At 43.4% G+C, this 21,686-nt stretch overlaps 1 long non-coding RNA gene across 1 annotated transcript; it reads left to right on the top strand.

Annotated features, from left to right (window-relative positions):
* On the top strand, positions 1–19,413 carry LOC142663547 (uncharacterized). Its single transcript, XR_012851105.1, has 3 exons — positions 1–130; positions 1,764–1,808; positions 19,350–19,413. It is a non-coding gene; the product is annotated as an uncharacterized LOC142663547 (long non-coding RNA).
* The last annotated feature ends 2,273 nt before the right edge of the window (positions 19,414–21,686 follow it).

The following is a 21,686-nucleotide window of genomic DNA, read 5'->3' on the forward strand; positions in this document are numbered from 1 at the left end:
GAGATATATCTCCAGGCCATCATGCTGTTACGATTATTTCTCAATGTGACTGTGCTTTTAGCGTCTGTGGAAGGCGCTCCTATCGGTATCCGCGGATATGAATCAGTTGCGGAGAATCGGATAAATACAAGTAAGTGCATTACCAGATATACAGTGAATAAGGGGTTAATGCTGGTGGACGGGTCAATGATCTGATAGGACTGATCCACGTGTTCAGTCCAGTAACACATAGATTATACATGAACGCCTGAGGCTGGATCATACACAGCGGTTACTTCTGGGGGGTTACAGCCTTTTTCCCACTTTTTTGACCAAAATGCTGCAGCCGAATGTTACTATAAAGTGTAGAATAAAATATAAGACGGTGACTCGCTCAGTGTTGTGGTGTCTTGCGCTGATGGGGTCAGTGGCGTGACTGTCACACAGCGTGATCTGGGTATTGCGGGTTTTTCTGGCGTTTTTGAAGTTCTATAGCGAAGCCTATGGAAAAAAAATGCCAGAAAAAAAACGTCAAAGAACGAAAAAAACACATTCAAAATCACCATTAAAAAGGCTTGAAACAAATGTTTAAAAACTCTGAAAAAAAGTGTTTGTGAAGGAAGCGTAATAGTATTCTATCCATGATAGATAGATATGAGATAGATAGATAGATATTAGATAGATAGATAGATAGATAGATTAGTTAGTAGATAGATAGATAGATAGATAGATAGATATGGGATAGATAGATAGATATGAGATAGATAGATAGATAGATAGATAGATAGATAGATAGATAGATAGATAGATAGATAGATAGATATGAGATAGATAGATAGATAGATAGATAGATAGATAGATAGATAGATAGATAGATAGATAGATAGATGGATATGAGATAGATAGATAGATATTAGATAGATAGATAGATAGATAGATAGATAGATAGATAGATAGATAGATAGATAGATAGATAGATATGGGATAGATAGATATGGGATAGATAGATATGAGATAGATAGATAGATAGATAGATAGATAGATAGATAGATAGATAGATAGATAGATAGATAGATAGATAGATAGATAGATAGATAGATAGATAGATAGATAGATAGATATGAGATAGATAGATAGATAGATAGATAGATAGATAGATAGATAGATGGATATGAGATAGATAAATAGATAGATAGATATGAGATAGATAGATAGATAGATAGATAGATAGATAGATAGATAGATAGATAGATCGATCGATCGATAGATAGATAGATAGATAGATAGATATGAGATAGATAGATAGACAGACAGACAGACAGATAGATAGATAGATAGATAGATAGATAGATAGATAGATAGATAGATATGAGAGAGATAGATATGAGAGAGATAGATAGATAGATAGATAGATAGATAGATAGATAGATAGATAGATAGATAGATAGATAGATAGATAGATATGAGATAGATAGATAGATAGATAGATAGATAGATAGATAGATAGATAGATAGATAGATAGATAGATGGATATGAGATAGATAAATAGATAGATAGATATGAGATAGATAGATAGATAGATAGATAGATAGATAGATAGATAGATAGATAGATATGAGATAGATAGACAGACAGACAGACAGACAGACAGACAGACAGATAGATAGATAGATAGATAGATAGATAGATAGATAGATAGATAATTAGTTAGATAGATAGAACATTGGTCGGTTGTACATTTGGTTTCTCACTTTGTTCTTTAATGTCTCTTCTTCATTTCTAGACATCAGAGGAGACCTGCTATATGGTCCGTGCTCAACAACATGCGGTAAGAACATAAAATGCAGATCTGACTTTCCCATATAACATTTCAATAATAAACATCCGGATAAATGGATTTCCCGTCATCCGGTCGGTGTTAGCCGCTATGATACGAGTCCTGTCATTATATAATCCGGCCGGCGTTAGCCGCTGCGATACGCGGACATATACGATGCCTGTCATTATATAATCCGGCCGGTGTTAGCCGCTATGATACGAGTCCTGTCATTATATAATCCGGCCGGTGTTAGCCGCTGTGATACGCGGACATATACGATGCCTGTCATTATATAATCCGGCCAGTGTTAGCCGCTGCGATTCATGGACATATACGAGTCCTGTCATTATATAATTTGGCCGGTGTTAGCTGCTGTGATTCGTGGACATATACGAGTCCTGTCATTATATAATCCGGTCGGTGTTAGCCGCTGTGATTCGTGGACATATACGAGTCCTGTCATTATATAATCCGGCCGGTGTTAGCCGCTATGATTCGTGGACATATACGAGTCCTGTCATTATATAATCCGGCCGGTGTTAGCCGCTATGATTCGTGGACACATACGAGTCCTGTCATTATATAATCTGGCCGGTGTTAGCCGCTGTGATACGCGGACATATACGATGCCTGTCATTATATAATCCGGCCAGTGTTAGCCGCTGCGATTCGTGGACATATACGAGTCCTGTCATTATATAATCCGACCGGTGTTAGCCGCTGTGATTCGTGGACATATACGAGTCCTGTCATTATATAATCCGGCCGGTGTTAGCCGCTGTGATTCGTGGACATATACGAGTCATGTCATTATATAATCCGGCCGGTGTTAGCCGCTATGATTCGTGGACATATACGAGTCCTGTCATTATATAATTTGGCCGGTGTTAGCTGCTGTGATTCGTGGACATATACGAGTCCTGTCATTATATAATCCGGTCGGTATTAGCCGCTGTGATTCGTGGACATATACGAGTCCTGTCATTATATAATCCGGCCGGTGTTAGCCGCTATGATTCGTGGACATATACGAGTCCTATCATTATATAATCTGGCCGGTGTTAGCCGCTATGATTCAAGGACATATACGAGTCCTGTCATTATATAATCCGGCCGGTGTTATCCGCTATGATTCGTGGACACATACGAGTCCTGTCATAATATAATCTGGCCGGTGTTAGGCGCTATGATGCATGGACATATACGAGTCCTGTCATTATATAATCCGATCAGTGTTATCCGCTATGATTCATGGACATATACAAGTCCTGTCATTATATAATCAGGTCGGTGTTAGTCGCTATGATGCATGGACATATACGAGTCCTGTCATTATATAATCAGGTCGGTGTTATCCGCTATGATGTGTGGATATATACGAGTCCTGTCATTATATAATCCGGCCGGTGTTATCTGATATGATTCGTGGACATATACGAGTCCTGTCATTATATAGTCAGGTCGGTGTTCTCCGCTATGATGCGTGGACATATACGATTCCTGTCATTATATAATCCGGCCGGTGTTAGCTGATATGATTCGTGGACATATACGAGTCCTGTCATTATTTAATCCGGTCAGTGTTATCCGCTATGATTCATGGACATATACAAGTCCTGTCATTATATAATCCGGCCGGTGTTATCCGCTGTGATTCGCGGACATATACGAGTCCTGTCATTATATAATCAGGTCGGTGTTAGTCGCTATGATGCATGGACATATACGAGTCCTGTCATTATATAATCAGGTCGGTGTTATCCGCTATGATGTGTGGACATATACGAGTCCTGTCATTATATAATCCGGCCGGTGTTATCTGATATGATTCGTGGACATATACGAGTCCTGTCATTATATAATCAGGTCGGTGTTCTCCGCTATGATGCGTGGACATATACGATTCCTGTCATTATATAATCCGGCCGGTGTTAGCTGATATGATTCGTGGACATATACGAGTCCTGTCATTATATAATCCGGCCGGTGTTAGCCGCTATGATTCGCGGACATATACGAGTCCTGTCATTATATAATCTGGCCGGTGTTAGCTGCTATGATGCGCGGACATATACGAGTCCTGTCATTATATAATCAGGTCGGTGTTAGCCGCTGTCATTCGTGGACATATACGAGTCCTGTCATTATATAATCTGGCCGGTGTTATCCGCTATGATTCGTGGACATATACGAGTCCTGTCATTATATAATCCAGCCGGTGTTATCCGCTATGATTCGTGGACATATACGAGTCCTGTCATTATATAATCCTGCCGCTGTTATCCGCTATGATGCGTGGACATATATGAGTCCTGTCATTATATAATCTTGCCGGTGTTATCCGCTATGATTCCTGTACATATACGAGTCCTGTCATTATATAATCCGGCCGGTGTTATCCGCTATGATACGAGTTCTGTCAATATATAATCCGGCCGGTGTTAGCCGATATGATACGAGTCCTGCCATTATATAATCCGGCCGATGTTAGCCGATATGATTCGTGGACATATACGAGTCCTGACCTTATATAATCCGGCCGGTGTTAGCCGCTATGATGTGTGGATATATACGAGTCCTATCATTATATAATCCGACCAGTGTTAACCGCTGTGATTCATGGACATATACGAGTCCTGTCATTATATAATCCGACCGGTGTTAGCCGCTATGATACGAGTCCTGTCATTATATAATGCGGCCGGTGTTAGCCGCTATGATTCGTGGACATATACGAGTCCTGTCATTATATAATCCGGCCGGTGTTAGGCGCTATGATTCGTAGACATATACGAGTCCTGTCATTATATAATCTGGCCGGTGTTAACCGCTGTGATTCGTGGACATATACGAGAGTCCTGTCATTATATAATCCGGCTGGTGTTAGCCGCTAAGATACGAGTCCTGTCATTATATAATCAGTTCGGTGTTAGCCGCTGTGATTCATGGACATATACGAGTCCTGTCATTATATAATCAGGCCGGTGTTCTCCGCTATGATGCGTGGACATATACGATTCCTGTCATTATATAATCCGGCCGGTGTTAGCTGATATGATTCGTGGACATATACGAGTCCTGTCATTATATAATCCGGCCGGTGTTAGCCGCTATGATTCGCGGACATATACGAGTCCTGTCATTATATAATCTGGCCGGTGTTAGCTGCTATGATGCGTGGACATATACGAGTCCTGTCATTATATAATCCGACCGGTGTTAGCCGCTATGATACGAGTCCTGTCATTATATAATGCGGCCGGTGTTAGCCGCTATGATTCGTGGACATATACGAGTCCTGTCATTATATAATCCGGCCGGTGTTAGGCGCTATGATTCGTAGACATATACGAGTCCTGTCATTATATAATCCGGCCGGTGTTAGCCGCTGTGATGCGCGGACGGACATATACGAGTCCTGTCATTATATAATCCGGCCGGTTTTATCCGCTGTGATTCGTGGACATATACGAGTCCTGTCATTATATAATCTGGCCGGTGTTAACCGCTGTGATTCGTGGACATATACGAGTCCTGTCATTATATAATCCGGCTGGTGTTAGCCGCTATGATACGAGTCCTGTCATTATATAATCAGTTCGGTGTTAGCCGCTGTGATTCGTGGACATATACGAGTCCTGTCATTATATAATCAGGCCGATGTTCTACGCTATGATGCGTGGACATATACGATTCCTGTCATTATATAATCCGGCCGGTGTTAGCTGATATGATTCGTGGACATATACGAGTCCTGTCATTATATAATCCGGCCGGTGTTAGCCGCTATGATTCGCGGACATATACGAGTCCTGTCATTATATAATCTGGCCGGTGTTAGCTGCTATGATGCGTGGACATATACGAGTCCTGTCATTATATAATCCGGCCGGTGTTAGCCGCTGTGATTCGTGGACATATACGAGTCCTGTCATTATATAATCTGGCCGGTGTTATCCGTTATGATTCGTGGACATATACGAGTCCTGTCATTATATAATCCGGCCGGTGTTATCCGCTATGATTCGTGGACATATACGAGTCCTGTCATTATATAATCCAGCCGGTGTTATCCGCTATGATGCGTGGACATATACGAGTCCTGTCATTATATAATCTTGCCGGTGTTATCCGCTATGATTCCTGTACATAAACGAGTCCTGTCATTATATAATCCGGCCGGTGTTATCCGCTATGATACGAGTCCTGCCATTATATAATCCGGCCGATGTTAGCCGATATGATTCGTGGACATATACGAGTCCTGACATTATATAATCCGGCCGGTGTTAGCCGCTGTGATGTGTGGATATATACGAGTCCTATCATTATATAATCCGACCAGTGTTAACCGCTGTGATTTGTGGACATATACGAGTCCTGACATTATATAATCCGGCCGGTGTTAGCCGCTGTGATGTGTGGATATATACGAGTCCTATCATTATATAATCCGACCAGTGTTAGCCGCTGTGATTTGTGGACATATACGAGTCCTGTCATTATATAATCCGGCCGGTATTAGCCGCTGTGATGCGCGGACATATACGAGTCCTGTCATTATATAATCAGGCCGGTGTTAGCCGCTATGATTAATGGACATATACGAGTCCTGTCATTATATAATCCGGCCGGTGTTATCCGCTATGATTCGTGGACATATACGAGTCCTGTCATTATATAATCCAGCCGGTGTTATCCGCTATGATGCGTGGACATATACGAGTCCTGTCATTATATAATCTTGCCGGTGTTATCCGCTATGATTCCTGTACATAAACGAGTCCTGTCATTATATAATCCGGCCGGTGTTATCCGCTATGATACGAGTCCTGCCATTATATAATCCGGCTGATGTTAGCCGATATGATTCGTGGACATATACGAGTCCTGACATTATATAATCCGGCCGGTGTTAGCCGCTGTGATGTGTGGATATATACGAGTCCTATCATTATATAATCCGACCAGTGTTAACCGCTGTGATTTGTGGACATATACGAGTCCTGACATTATATAATCCGGCCGGTGTTAGCCGCTGTGATGTGTGGATATATACGAGTCCTATCATTATATAATCCGACCAGTGTTAGCCGCTGTGATTTGTGGACATATACGAGTCCTGTCATTATATAATCCGGCCGGTATTAGCCGCTGTGATGCGCGGACATATACGAGTCCTGTCATTATATAATCAGGCCGGTGTTAGCCGCTATGATTCATGGACATATACGAGTCCTGTCATTATATAATCCGGCCGGTGTTATCCGCTATGATTCATGGACATATACGAGTCCTGTCATTATATAATCCGGCCGGTGTTAGCCGCTATGATACGAGTCCTGTCAATATATAATGCGGCCGGTGTTAGCCGCTATGATTCGTGGACATATACGAGTCCTGTCATTATATAATCCGGCCGGTGTTAGGCGCTATGATGCGTGGACATATACGAGTCCTGTCATTATATAATCCGGCCGGTGTTAGCTGCTGTGATTCGTGGACATATACGAGTCCTGTCATTATATAATCTGGCATGTGTTAGCCGCTATGATTCGTGGACATATACGAGTCCTGTCATTATATAATCCGGCTGGTGTTAGCCGCTGTGATTCGTGGACATATACGAGTCCTGTCATTATATAATCCGGCCGGTGTTATCCGCTATGATTCGTGGACATATACGAGTCCTGTCATTATATAATCCGGCCGGTGTTAGCCGCTATGATTCGCGGACATATACGAGTCCTGTCATTATATAATCTGGCCGGTGTTAGCTGCTATGATGCGTGGACATATACGAGTCCTGTCATTATATAATCCGGCCGGTGTTAGCCGCTGTGATTCGTGGACATATACGAGTCCTGTCATTATATAATCTGGCCGGTGTTATCCGTTATGATTCGTGGACATATACGAGTCCTGTCATTATATAATCCGGCCGGTGTTATCCGCTATGATTCGTGGACATATACGAGTCCTGTCATTATATAATCCAGCCGGTGTTATCCGCTATGATGCGTGGACATATACGAGTCCTGTCATTATATAATCTTGCCGGTGTTATCCGCTATGATTCCTGTACATAAACGAGTCCTGTCATTATATAATCCGGCCGGTGTTATCCGCTATGATACGAGTCCTGCCATTATATAATCCGGCCGATGTTAGCCGATATGATTCGTGGACATATACGAGTCCTGACATTATATAATCCGGCCGGTGTTAGCCGCTGTGATGTGTGGATATATACGAGTCCTATCATTATATAATCCGACCAGTGTTAACCGCTGTGATTTGTGGACATATACGAGTCCTGACATTATATAATCCGGCCGGTGTTAGCCGCTGTGATGTGTGGATATATACGAGTCCTATCATTATATAATCCGACCAGTGTTAGCCGCTGTGATTTGTGGACATATACGAGTCCTGTCATTATATAATCCGGCCGGTGTTATCCGCTATGATTCATGGACATATACGAGTCCTGTCATTATATAATCCGGCCGGTGTTAGGCGCTATGATGCGTGGACATATACGAGTCCTGTCATTATATAATCCGGCCGGTGTTAGCTGCTGTGATTCGTGGACATATACGAGTCCTGTCATTATATAATCTGGCATGTGTTAGCCGCTATGATTCGTGGACATATACGAGTCCTGTCATTATATAATCCGGCTGGTGTTAGCCGCTGTGATTCGTGGACATATACGAGTCCTGTCATTATATAATCCGGCCGGTGTTATCCGCTATGATTCGTGGACATATACGAGTCCTGTCATTATATAATCCGGCCGGTGTTAGCCGCTATGATTCGCGGACATATACGAGTCCTGTCATTATATAATCTGGCCGGTGTTAGCTGCTATGATGCGTGGACATATACGAGTCCTGTCATTATATAATCCGGCCGGTGTTAGCCGCTGTGATTCGTGGACATATACGAGTCCTGTCATTATATAATCCGGCTGGTGTTAGCCGCTAAGATACGAGTCCTGTCATTATATAATCAGTTCGGTGTTAGCCGCTGTGATTCATGGACATATACGAGTCCTGTCATTATATAATCAGGCCGGTGTTCTCCGCTATGATGCGTGGACATATACGATTCCTGTCATTATATAATCCGGCCGGTGTTAGCTGATATGATTCGTGGACATATACGAGTCCTGTCATTATATAATCCGGCCGGTGTTAGCCGCTATGATTCGCGGACATATACGAGTCCTGTCATTATATAATCCGACCAGTGTTAACCGCTGTGATTTGTGGACATATACGAGTCCTGACATTATATAATCCGGCCGGTGTTAGCCGCTGTGATGTGTGGATATATACGAGTCCTATCATTATATAATCCGACCAGTGTTAGCCGCTGTGATGCGCGGACATATACGAGTCCTGTCATTATATAATCAGGCCGGTGTTATCCGCTATGATTCATGGACATATACGAGTCCTGTCATTATATAATCCGGCCGGTGTTATCCGCTATGATTCATGGACATATACGAGTCCTGTCATTATATAATCCGGCCGGTGTTAGCCGCTATGATACGAGTCCTGTCATTATATAATGCGGCCGGTGTTAGCCGCTATGATTCGTGGACATATACGAGTCCTGTCATTATATAATCCGGCCGGTGTTAGGCGCTATGATTCGTAGACATATACGAGTCCTGTCATTATATAATCTGGCCGGTGTTAACCGCTGTGATTCGTGGACATATACGAGAGTCCTGTCATTATATAATCCGGCTGGTGTTAGCCGCTAAGATACGAGTCCTGTCATTATATAATCAGTTCGGTGTTAGCCGCTGTGATTCATGGACATATACGAGTCCTGTCATTATATAATCAGGCCGGTGTTCTCCGCTATGATGCGTGGACATATACGATTCCTGTCATTATATAATCCGGCCGGTGTTAGCTGATATGATTCGTGGACATATACGAGTCCTGTCATTATATAATCCGGCCGGTGTTAGCCGCTATGATTCGCGGACATATACGAGTCCTGTCATTATATAATCTGGCCGGTGTTAGCTGCTATGATGCGTGGACATATACGAGTCCTGTCATTATATAATCCGACCGGTGTTAGCCGCTATGATACGAGTCCTGTCATTATATAATGCGGCCGGTGTTAGCCGCTATGATTCGTGGACATATACGAGTCCTGTCATTATATAATCCGGCCGGTGTTAGGCGCTATGATTCGTAGACATATACGAGTCCTGTCATTATATAATCCGGCCGGTGTTAGCCGCTGTGATGCGCGGACGGACATATACGAGTCCTGTCATTATATAATCCGGCCGGTTTTATCCGCTGTGATTCGTGGACATATACGAGTCCTGTCATTATATAATCTGGCCGGTGTTAACCGCTGTGATTCGTGGACATATACGAGTCCTGTCATTATATAATCCGGCTGGTGTTAGCCGCTATGATACGAGTCCTGTCATTATATAATCAGTTCGGTGTTAGCCGCTGTGATTCGTGGACATATACGAGTCCTGTCATTATATAATCAGGCCGGTGTTCTCCGCTATGATGCGTGGACATATACGATTCCTGTCATTATATAATCCGGCCGGTGTTAGCCGCTATGATTCGCGGACATATACGAGTCCTGTCATTATATAATCCGGCCGGTGTTAGCCGCTGTGATTCGTGGACATATACGAGTCCTGTCATTATATAATCTGGCCGGTGTTATCCGTTATGATTCGTGGACATATACGAGTCCTGTCATTATATAATCCGGCCGGTGTTATCCGCTATGATTCGTGGACATATACGAGTCCTGTCATTATATAATCCAGCCGGTGTTATCCGCTATGATGCGTGGACATATACGAGTCCTGTCATTATATAATCTTGCCGGTGTTATCCGCTATGATTCCTGTACATAAACGAGTCCTGTCATTATATAATCCGGCCGGTGTTATCCGCTATGATACGAGTCCTGCCATTATATAATCCGGCTGATGTTACCCGATATGATTCGTGGACATATACGAGTCCTGACATTATATAATCCGGCCGGTGTTAGCCGCTGTGATGTGTGGATATATACGAGTCCTATCATTATATAATCCGACCAGTGTTAACCGCTGTGATTTGTGGACATATACGAGTCCTGACATTATATAATCCGGCGGGTGTTAGCCGCTGTGATGTGTGGATATATACGAGTCCTATCATTATATAATCCGACCAGTGTTAGCCGCTGTGATTTGTGGACATATACGAGTCCTGTCATTATATAATCCGGCCGGTATTAGCCGCTGTGATGCGCGGACATATACGAGTCCTGTCATTATATAATCAGGCCGGTGTTAGCCGCTATGATTCATGGACATATACGAGTCCTGTCATTATATAATCCGGCCGGTGTTATCCGCTATGATTCATGGACATATACGAGTCCTGTCATTATATAATCCGGCCGGTGTTAGCCGCTATGATTCGTGGACATATACGAGTCCTGTCATTATATAATCCGGCCGGTGTTAGGCGCTATGATGCGTGGACATATACGAGTCCTGTCATTATATAATCCGGCCGGTGTTAGCTGCTGTGATTCGTGGACATATACGAGTCCTGTCATTATATAATCTGGCATGTGTTAGCCGCTATGATTCGTGGACATATACGAGTCCTGTCATTATATAATCCGGCCGGTGTTAGCCGCTGTGATTCGTGGACATATACGAGTCATGTCATTATATAATCCGGCCGGTGTTAGGCGCTATGATGCGTGGACATATACGAGTCCTGTCATTATATAATCCGGCCGGTGTTAGCTGCTGTGATTCGTGGACATATACGAGTCCTGTCATTATATAATCTGGCATGTGTTAGCCGCTATGATTCGTGGACATATACGAGTCCTGTCATTATATAATCCGGCCGGTGTTAGCCGCTGTGATTCGTGGACATATACGAGTCATGTCATTATATAATCCGGCCGGTGTTAGCCGCTATGATGCGTGGACATATACGAGTCCTGTCATTATATAATCCGGCCGGTGTTATCCGATATGATTCGTGGACATATACGAGTCCTGTCATTATATAATCCGGCCGGTGTTAGCCGCTATGATTCGCGGACATATACGAGTCCTGTCATTATATAATCTGGCCGGTGTTAGCTGCTATGATGCGTGGACATATACGAGTCCTGTCATTATATAATCCGGCCGGTGTTAGCCGCTGTGATTCGTGGACATATACGAGTCCTGTCATTATATAATCTGGCCGGTGTTATCCGTTATGATTCGTGGACATATACGAGTCCTGTCATTATATAATCCGGCCGGTGTTATCCGCTATGATTCGTGGACATATACGAGTCCTGTCATTATATAATCCAGCCGGTGTTATCCGCTATGATGCGTGGACATATACGAGTCCTGTCATTATATAATCTTGCCGGTGTTATCCGCTATGATTCCTGTACATAAACGAGTCCTGTCATTATATAATCCGGCCGGTGTTATCCGCTATGATACGAGTCCTGCCATTATATAATCCGGCCGATGTTAGCCGATATGATTCGTGGACATATACGAGTCCTGACATTATATAATCCGGCCGGTGTTAGCCGCTGTGATGTGTGGATATATATGAGTCCTATCATTATATAATCCGACCAGTGTTAACCGCTGTGATTTGTGGACATATACGAGTCCTGACATTATATAATCCGGCCGGTGTTAGCCGCTGTGATGTGTGGATATATACGAGTCCTATCATTATATAATCCGACCAGTGTTAGCCGCTGTGATTTGTGGACATATACGAGTCCTGTCATTATATAATCCGGCCGTTATTAGCCGCTATGATTCATGGACATATACGAGTCCTGTCATTATATAATCAGGCCGGTGTTAGCCGCTATGATTCATGGACATATACGAGTCCTGTCATTATATAATCCTGCCGGTGTTATCCGCTATGATTCATGGACATATACGAGTCCTGTCATTATATAATCCGGCCGGTGTTAGGCGCTATGATGCGTGGACATATACGAGTCCTGTCATTATATAATCCGGCCGGTGTTAGCTGCTGTAAGTCGTGGACATATACGAGTCCTGTCATTATATAATCTGGCATGTGTTAGCCGCTATGATTCGTGGACATATACGAGTCCTGTCATTATATAATCCGGCCGGTGTTAGCCGCTGTAATTCGTGGACATATACGAGTCATGTCATTATATAATCCGGCCGGTGTTAGCCGCTATGATGCGTGGACATATACGAGTCCTGTCATTATATAATCCGGCCGGTGTTATCCGCTATGATTCGTGGACATATACGAGTCCTGTCATTATATATTCCGGCCGGTGTTATCCGCTATGATTCGTGGACATATACGAGTCCTGTCATTATATAATCCGGCCGGTGTTAGCCGCTGTGATTCGTGGACATATACGAGTCCTGTCATTATATAATCCGGCCGGTGTTAGCCGCTGTGATGCGTGGACATATACGAGTCCTGTCATTATATAATCCGGCCGGTGTTAGCCGCTGTGATGCGCGGACATATACGAGTCCTGTCATTATATAATCCGGCCGGTGTTAGCCGCTGTGATTCGTGGACATATACGAGTCCTGTCATTATATAATCCGGCCGGTGTTAGCCGCTATGATTCGTGGACATATACGAGTCCTGTCATCATATAATCCGGCCGATGTTAGCCGCTGTGATTCGTGGACATATACGAGTCCTGTCATTATATAATCCGGCCGGTGTTAGCCGCTATGATTCGTGGACATATACGAGTCCTGTCATTATATAATCCGGCCGGTGTTAGCCGCTATGATTCGTGGACACATACGAGTCCTGTCATTATATAATCTGGCCGGTGTTAGCCGCTGTGATACGCGGACATATACGATGCCTGTCATTATATAATCCGGCCAGTGTTAGCCGCTGCGATTCGTGGACATATACGAGTCCTGTCATTATATAATCCGACCGGTGTTAGCCGCTGTGATTCGTGGACATATACGAGTCCTGTCATTATATAATCCGGCCGGTGTTAGCCGCTGTGATTCTTGGACATATACGAGTCATGTCATTATATAATCCGGCCGGTGTTAGCCGCTATGATTCGTGGACATATACGAGTCCTGTCATTATATAATTTGGCCGGTGTTAGCTGCTGTGATTCGTGGACATATACGAGTCCTGTCATTATATAATCCGGCCGGTGTTAGCCGCTGTGATTCGTGGACATATACGAGTCCTGTCATTATATAATCCGGCCGGTGTTAGCCGCTATGATTCGTGGACATATACGAGTCCTGTCATTATATAATCCGGCCGGTGTTAGCCGCTATGATTCGTGGACACATACGAGTCCTGTCATTATATAATCTGGCCGGTGTTAGCCGCTGTGATACGCGGACATATACGATGCCTGTCATTATATAATCCGGCCGGTGTTAGCCGCTGCGATTCGTGGACATATACGAGTCCTGTCATTATATAATCCGGCCGGTGTTAGCTGCTGTGATTCGTGGACATATACGAGTCCTGTCATTATATAATCCGGTCGGTGTTAGCCGCTGTGATTCGTGGACATATACGAGTCCTGTCATTATATAATCCGGCCTGTGTTAGCCTCTATGATTCGTGGACATATACGAGTCCTATCATTATATAATCTGGCCGGTGTTAGCCGCTATGATTCAAGGACATATACGAGTCCTGTCATTATATAATCCGGCCGGTGTTATCCGCTATGATTCGTGGACACATACGAGTCCTGTCATAATATAATCTGGCCGGTGTTAGGCGCTATGATGCATGGACATATACGAGTCCTGTCATTATATAATCCGGTCAGTGTTATCCGCTATGATTCATGGACATATACAAGTCCTGTCATTATATAATCAGGTCGGTGTTAGTCGCTATGATGCATGGACATATACGAGTCCTGTCATTATATAATCAGGTCGGTGTTATCCGCTATGATGTGTGGACATATACGAGTCCTGTCATTATATAATCCGGCCGGTGTTATCTGATATGATTCGTGGACATATACGAGTCCTGTCATTATTTAATCCGGTCAGTGTTATCCGCTATGATTCATGGACATATACAAGTCCTGTCATTATATAATCCGGCCGGTGTTATCCGCTGTGATTCGCGGACATATACGAGTCCTGTCATTATATAATCAGGTCGGTGTTAGTCGCTATGATGCATGGACATATACGAGTCCTGTCATTATATAATCAGGTCGGTGTTATCCGCTATGATGTGTGGACATATTCGAGTCCTGTCATTATATAATCCGGCCGGTGTTATCTGATATGATTCGTGGACATATACGAGTCCTGTCATTATATAATCAGGTCGGTGTTCTCCGCTATGATGCGTGGACATATACGATTCCTGTCATTATATAATCCGGCCGGTGTTAGCTGATATGATTTGTGGACATATACGAGTCCTGTCATTATATAATCCGGCCGGTGTTAGCCGCTATGATTCGCGGACATATACGAGTCCTGTCATTATATAATCTGGCCGGTGTTAGCTGCTATGATGCGCGGACATATACGAGTCCTGTCATTATATAATCAGGTCGTGTTAGCCGCTGTCATTCGTGGACATATACGAGTCCTGTCATTATATAATCTGGCCGGTGTTATCCGCTATGATTCATGGACATATACGAGTCCTGTCATTATATAATCCAGCCGGTGTTATCCGCTATGATTCGTGGACATATACGAGTCCTGTCATTATATAATCCTGCCGCTGTTATCCGCTATGATGCGTGGACATATACGAGTCCTGTCATTATATAATCCAGCCGGTGTTATCCGCTATGATTCGTGGACATATACGAGTCCTGCCATTATATAATCCGGCCGGTGTTATCCGCTATGATTCCTGTACATATACGAGTCCTGTCATTATATAATCCGGCCGGTGTTATCCGCTATGATACGAGTTCTGTCAATATATAATCCGGCCGGTGTTAGCCGATATGATACGAGTCCTGCCATTATATAATCCGGCCGATGTTAGCCGATATAATTCGTGGACATATACGAGTCCTGACCTTATATAATCCGGCCGGTGTTAGCCGCTATGATGTGTGGATATATACGAGTCCTATCATTATATAATCCGACCAGTGTTAACCGCTGTGATTCATGGACATATACGAGTCCTGTCATTATATAATCCGACCGGTGTTAGCCGCTATGATACGAGTCCTGTCATTATATAATCCGGCCGGTGTTAGGCGCTATGATTCGTAGACATATACGAGTCCTGTCATTATATAATCTGGCCGGTGTTAACCGCTGTGATTCGTGGACATATACGAGAGTCCTGTCATTATATAATCCGGCTGGTGTTAGCCGCTAAGATACGAGTCCTGTCATTATATAATCAGTTCGGTGTTAGCCGCTGTGATTCATGGACATATACGAGTCCTGTCATTATATAATCAGGCCGGTGTTCTCCGCTATGATGCGTGGACATATACGATTCCTGTCATTATATAATCCGGCCGGTGTTAGCTGATATGATTCGTGGACATATACGAGTCCTGTCATTATATAATCCGGCCGGTGTTAGCCGCTATGATTCGCGGACATATACGAGTCCTGTCATTATATAATCTGGCCGGTGTTAGCTGCTATGATGCGTGGACATATACGAGTCCTGTCATTATATAATCCGACCGGTGTTAGCCGCTATGATACGAGTCCTGTCATTATATAATGCGGCCGGTGTTAGCCGCTATGATTCGTGGACATATACGAGTCCTGTCATTATATAATCCGGCCGGTGTTAGGCGCTATGATTCGTAGACATATACGAGTCCTGTCATTATATAATCCGGCCGGTGTTAGCCGCTGTGATGCGCGGACGGACATATACGAGTCCTGTCATTATATAATCCGGCCGGTTTTTTCCGCTGTGATTCGTGGACATATATGAGTCCTGTCATTATATAATCTGGCCGGTGTTAACCGCTGTGATTCGTGGACATATACGAGTCCTGTCATTATATAATCCGGCTGGTGTTAGCCGCTATGATACGAGTCCTGTCATTATATAATCAGTTCGGTGTTAGCCGCTGTGATTCGTGGACATATACGAGTCCTGTCATTATATAATCAGGCCGGTGTTCTCCGCTATGATGCGTGGACATATACGATTCCTGTCATTATATAATCCGGCCGGTGTTATCCGCTATGATTCGTGGACATATACGAGTCCTGTCATTATATAATCCGGCCGGTGTTAGCCGCTGTGATTCGCGGACATATACGAGTCCTGTCATTATATAATCTGGCCGGTGTTAGCTGCTATGATGCGTGGACATATACGAGTCCTGTCATTATATAATCCGGCCGGTGTTAGCCGCTGTGATTCGTGGACATATACGAGTCCTGTCATTATATAATCTGGCCGGTGTTATCCGTTATGATTCGTGGACATATACGAGTCCTGTCATTATATAATCCGGCCGGTGTTATCCGCTATGATTCGTGGACATATACGAGTCCTGTCATTATATAATCCAGCCGGTGTTATCCGCTATGATGCGTGGACATATACGAGTCCTGTCATTATATAATCTTGCCGGTGTTATCCGCTATGATTCCTGTACATAAACGAGTCCTGTCATTATATAATCCGGCCGGTGTTATCCGCTATGATACGAGTCCTGCCATTATATAATCCGGCCGATGTTAGCCGATATGATTCGTGGACATATACGAGTCCTGACATTATATAATCCGGCCGGTGTTAGCCGCTGTGATGTGTGGATATATACGAGTCCTATCATTATATAATCCGACCAGTGTTAACCGCTGTGATTTGTGGACATATACGAGTCCTGACATTATATAATCCGGCCGGTGTTAGCCGCTGTGATGTGTGGATATATACGAGTCCTATCATTATATAATCCGACCAGTGTTAGCCGCTGTGATTTGTGGACATATACGAGTCCTGTCATTATATAATCCGGCCGGTATTAGCCGCTGTGATGCGCGGACATATACGAGTCCTGTCATTATATAATCAGGCCGGTGTTAGCCGCTATGATTCATGGACATATACGAGTCCTGTCATTATATAATCCGGCCGGTGTTATCCGCTATGATTCATGGACATATACGAGTCCTGTCATTATATAATCCGGCCGGTGTTAGCCGCTATGATACGAGTCCTGTCAATATATAATGCGGCCGGTGTTAGCCGCTATGATTCGTGGACATATACGAGTCCTGTCATTATATAATCCGGCCGGTGTTAGGCGCTATGATGCGTGGACATATACGAGTCCTGTCATTATATAATCCGGCCGGTGTTAGCTGCTGTGATTCGTGGACATATACGAGTCCTGTCATTATATAATCTGGCATGTGTTAGCCGCTATGATTCGTGGACATATACGAGTCCTGTCATTATATAATCCGGCCGGTGTTAGCCGCTGTGATTCGTGGACATATACGAGTCATGTCATTATATAATCCGGCCGGTGTTAGCCGCTATGATGCGTGGACATATACGAGTCCTGTCATTATATAATCCGGCCGGTGTTATCCGCTATGATTCGTGGACATATACGAGTCCTGTCATTATATAATCCGTCCGGTGTTATCCGCTATGATTCGTGGACATATACGAGTCCTGTCATTATATAATCCGGCCGGTGTTAGCCGCTGTGATTCGTGGAAATATACGAGTCCTGTCGTTATATAATCCGGCCGGTGTTAGCCGCTATGATGCGTGGACATATACGAGTCCTGTCATTATATAATCCGGCCGGTGTTAGCCGCTGTGATGCGCGGACATATACGAGTCCTGTCATTATATAATCCGGCCGGTGTTAGCCGCTGTGATTCTTGGACATATACGAGTCCTGTCATCATATAATCCGGCCGGTGTTAGCCGCTATGATGCGTGGACATATACGAGTCCTGTCATTATATAATCGGGCCGGTGTTAGACGCTATGATGCGTGGACATATACGAGTCCTGTCATATAATCCTGCCGGTGTTAGCTGCTGTGATTCGTGGACATATACGAGTCCTGTCATGATTTCATATTATTGTTTATTATATGAATATTAGTCCCTTGGCGGCATGTTACGTGTATGGACACGACAGCCGCCAAGAGGAAATATAAAGCGGGCTGACGGGCTTTACACGGAGCAGGTGTTGGCTGTATATTACAGTTGACACCTCAATGCAACAGGCGGAATCGGAGAATACTCCATTTAACCACTTAGATGCCGCGGTCAATAGTGACTGCAGCATCTAAGCCTTTAGAAAGCGGCCCCCTCCGACAGCACGTCAGCCTCCCCATGACGCCATCACGGGGTGCCGATAGTTTTTATGGCAGCCTGGAGGCCTAATGAACATTTCTGAGATTTCTTCTTGATACTTCTCCCCCACTAGAAGACTGCAGTGAATTACACTGAAAGATTGGGACACATTTCTGGGACTTCACACATCTCATTCATTCTTTTGTCAGGCATTGGTAGTCGGGTGATCTACGTCACAAAGGGCTGCCCCGATGGAAAATACATCTGTTTCTTCCGCATGGAGCAGTGCAGAGGACCTGAGGATTGTGGAGGTGAGTAACAGTTATATAGTGAGAAGAACAAAAACCCTAAATCTCCACGTAGTGGACGCCCCTTTAGTCCTGGATATAGAAAGTCAATTACACAGATCTCTGTACTGTCCAGTGATATATATTATACATAGTTATTAGGTCACACCTGAACTGTCACCCCCCCATATGTAATAGTATTTATATCTCTGCACTGTCCAGTGATATATATTATACATAGTTATTAGGTCACCCCTGAACTGTCACCCCCCCATATGTAATAGTATTTATATCTCTGCACTGTACAGTGATATATATTATACATAGTTATTAGGTCACCCCTGAACTGTCACCCCCCCATATGTAATAGTATTTATATCTCTGCACTGTACAGTGATATATATTATACATAGTTATTAGGTCACACCTGAACTGTCACCCCCCCATATGTAATAGTATTTATATCTCTGCACTGTCCAGTGATATATATTATACATAGTTATTAGGTCACCCCTGAACTGTCACCCCCCCACCATATGTAATAGTATTTATATCTCTGCACTGTCCAGTGATATATATTATACATAGTTATTAGGTCACCCCTGAACTGTCACCCCCCCACCATATGTAATAGTATTTATATCTCTGCACTGTCCAGTGATATATATTATACATAGTTATTAGGTCACCCCTGAACTGTCACCCCCCCACCATATGTAATAGTATTTATATCTCTGCACTGTCCAGTGATATATATTATACATAGTTATTAGGTCACCCCTGAACTGTGGCCCCCCCCATATGTAATAGTATTTATATCTCTGCACTGTCCAGTGATATATATTATACATAGTTATTAGGTCACCCCTGAACTGTCACCCCCCCATATGTAATAGTATTTATATCTCTGCACTGTCCAGTGATATATATTATACATAGTTATTAGGTCACCCCTGAACTGTCGCCCCCCCCCATATGAAATAGTATTTATATCTCTGTACTGTCCAGTGATATATATTATACATAGTTATTAGGTCACCCCTGAACTGTCGCCCCCCCCATATGTAAAAGTATTTAGATTTCTGCACTGTCCAGTGATATATATTATACATAGTTATTAGGTCACTCCTGAACTGTCACCCCCCCCCCCGCATATGTAATAGTATTTATATCTCTGCACTGTCCAGTGATATATATTATACATAGTTATTAGGTCACCCCTGAACTATCAACCCCCCCATATGTAATAGTATTTATATCTCTGCACTGTCCAGTGATATATATTATACATAGTTATTAGGTCACCCCTGAACTGTCACCCGCCCCCCCATATGTAATAGTATTTATATCTCTGCACTGTCCAGTGATATATATTATACATAGTTATTAGGTCACCCCTGAACTGTCACCCCCCCCCCCCCGCATATGTAATAGTATTTAGATCTCTGTACTGTCCAGTGATATATATTATACATAGGTATTAGGTCACCCCTGAACTGTCGCCCCCCCCATATGTAATAGTATTTAGATCTCTGCACTGTCCAGTGATATATATTATACATAGGTATTAGGTCACCTCTGAACTGTCACCCGCCCCCCCATATGTAATAGTATTTATATCTCTGCACTGTCCAGTGATATATATTATACATAGGTATTAGGTCACCCCTGAACTGTCTCCCCCCCCCCCCATATGTAATAGTATTTAGATCTCTGCACTGTCCAGTGACATATATTATACATAGGTATTAGGTCACCCCTGAACTGTCGCACCCCCATATGTAATAGTATTTAGATCTCTGTACTGTCCAGTGATATATATTATACATAGGTATTAGGTCACCCCTGAACTGTCGCTCCCCCCCATATGTAATAATATTTATATCTCTGCACTGTCCAGTGATATATATTATACATAGTTATTAGGTCACCCCTGAACTGTCGCCCCCCCATATGTAATAGTATTTATATCTCTGTACTGTCCAGTGATATATATTATACATAGTTATTAGGTCACCACTGAACTGTCGCCCCCCCCCCCCCCCATATGTAATAGTATTTATATCTCTGCACTGTCCAGTGATATATATTATAAATAGTTATTAGGTCACCCCTGAACTGTCGCCCCCCCCCCCCCATATGTAATAGTACTTATATCTCTGCACTGTCCAGTGATATATATTATACATAGTTATTAGGTCACCCCTGAACTGCCCCCCCCCATATGTAATAGTATTTAGATCTCTGCACTTTCCAGTG

The sequence above is a fragment of the Rhinoderma darwinii genome, chromosome 11, assembly GCF_050947455.1.
Source record: "Rhinoderma darwinii isolate aRhiDar2 chromosome 11, aRhiDar2.hap1, whole genome shotgun sequence".
Taxonomy (NCBI): Eukaryota; Metazoa; Chordata; class Amphibia; order Anura; family Rhinodermatidae; genus Rhinoderma; species Rhinoderma darwinii.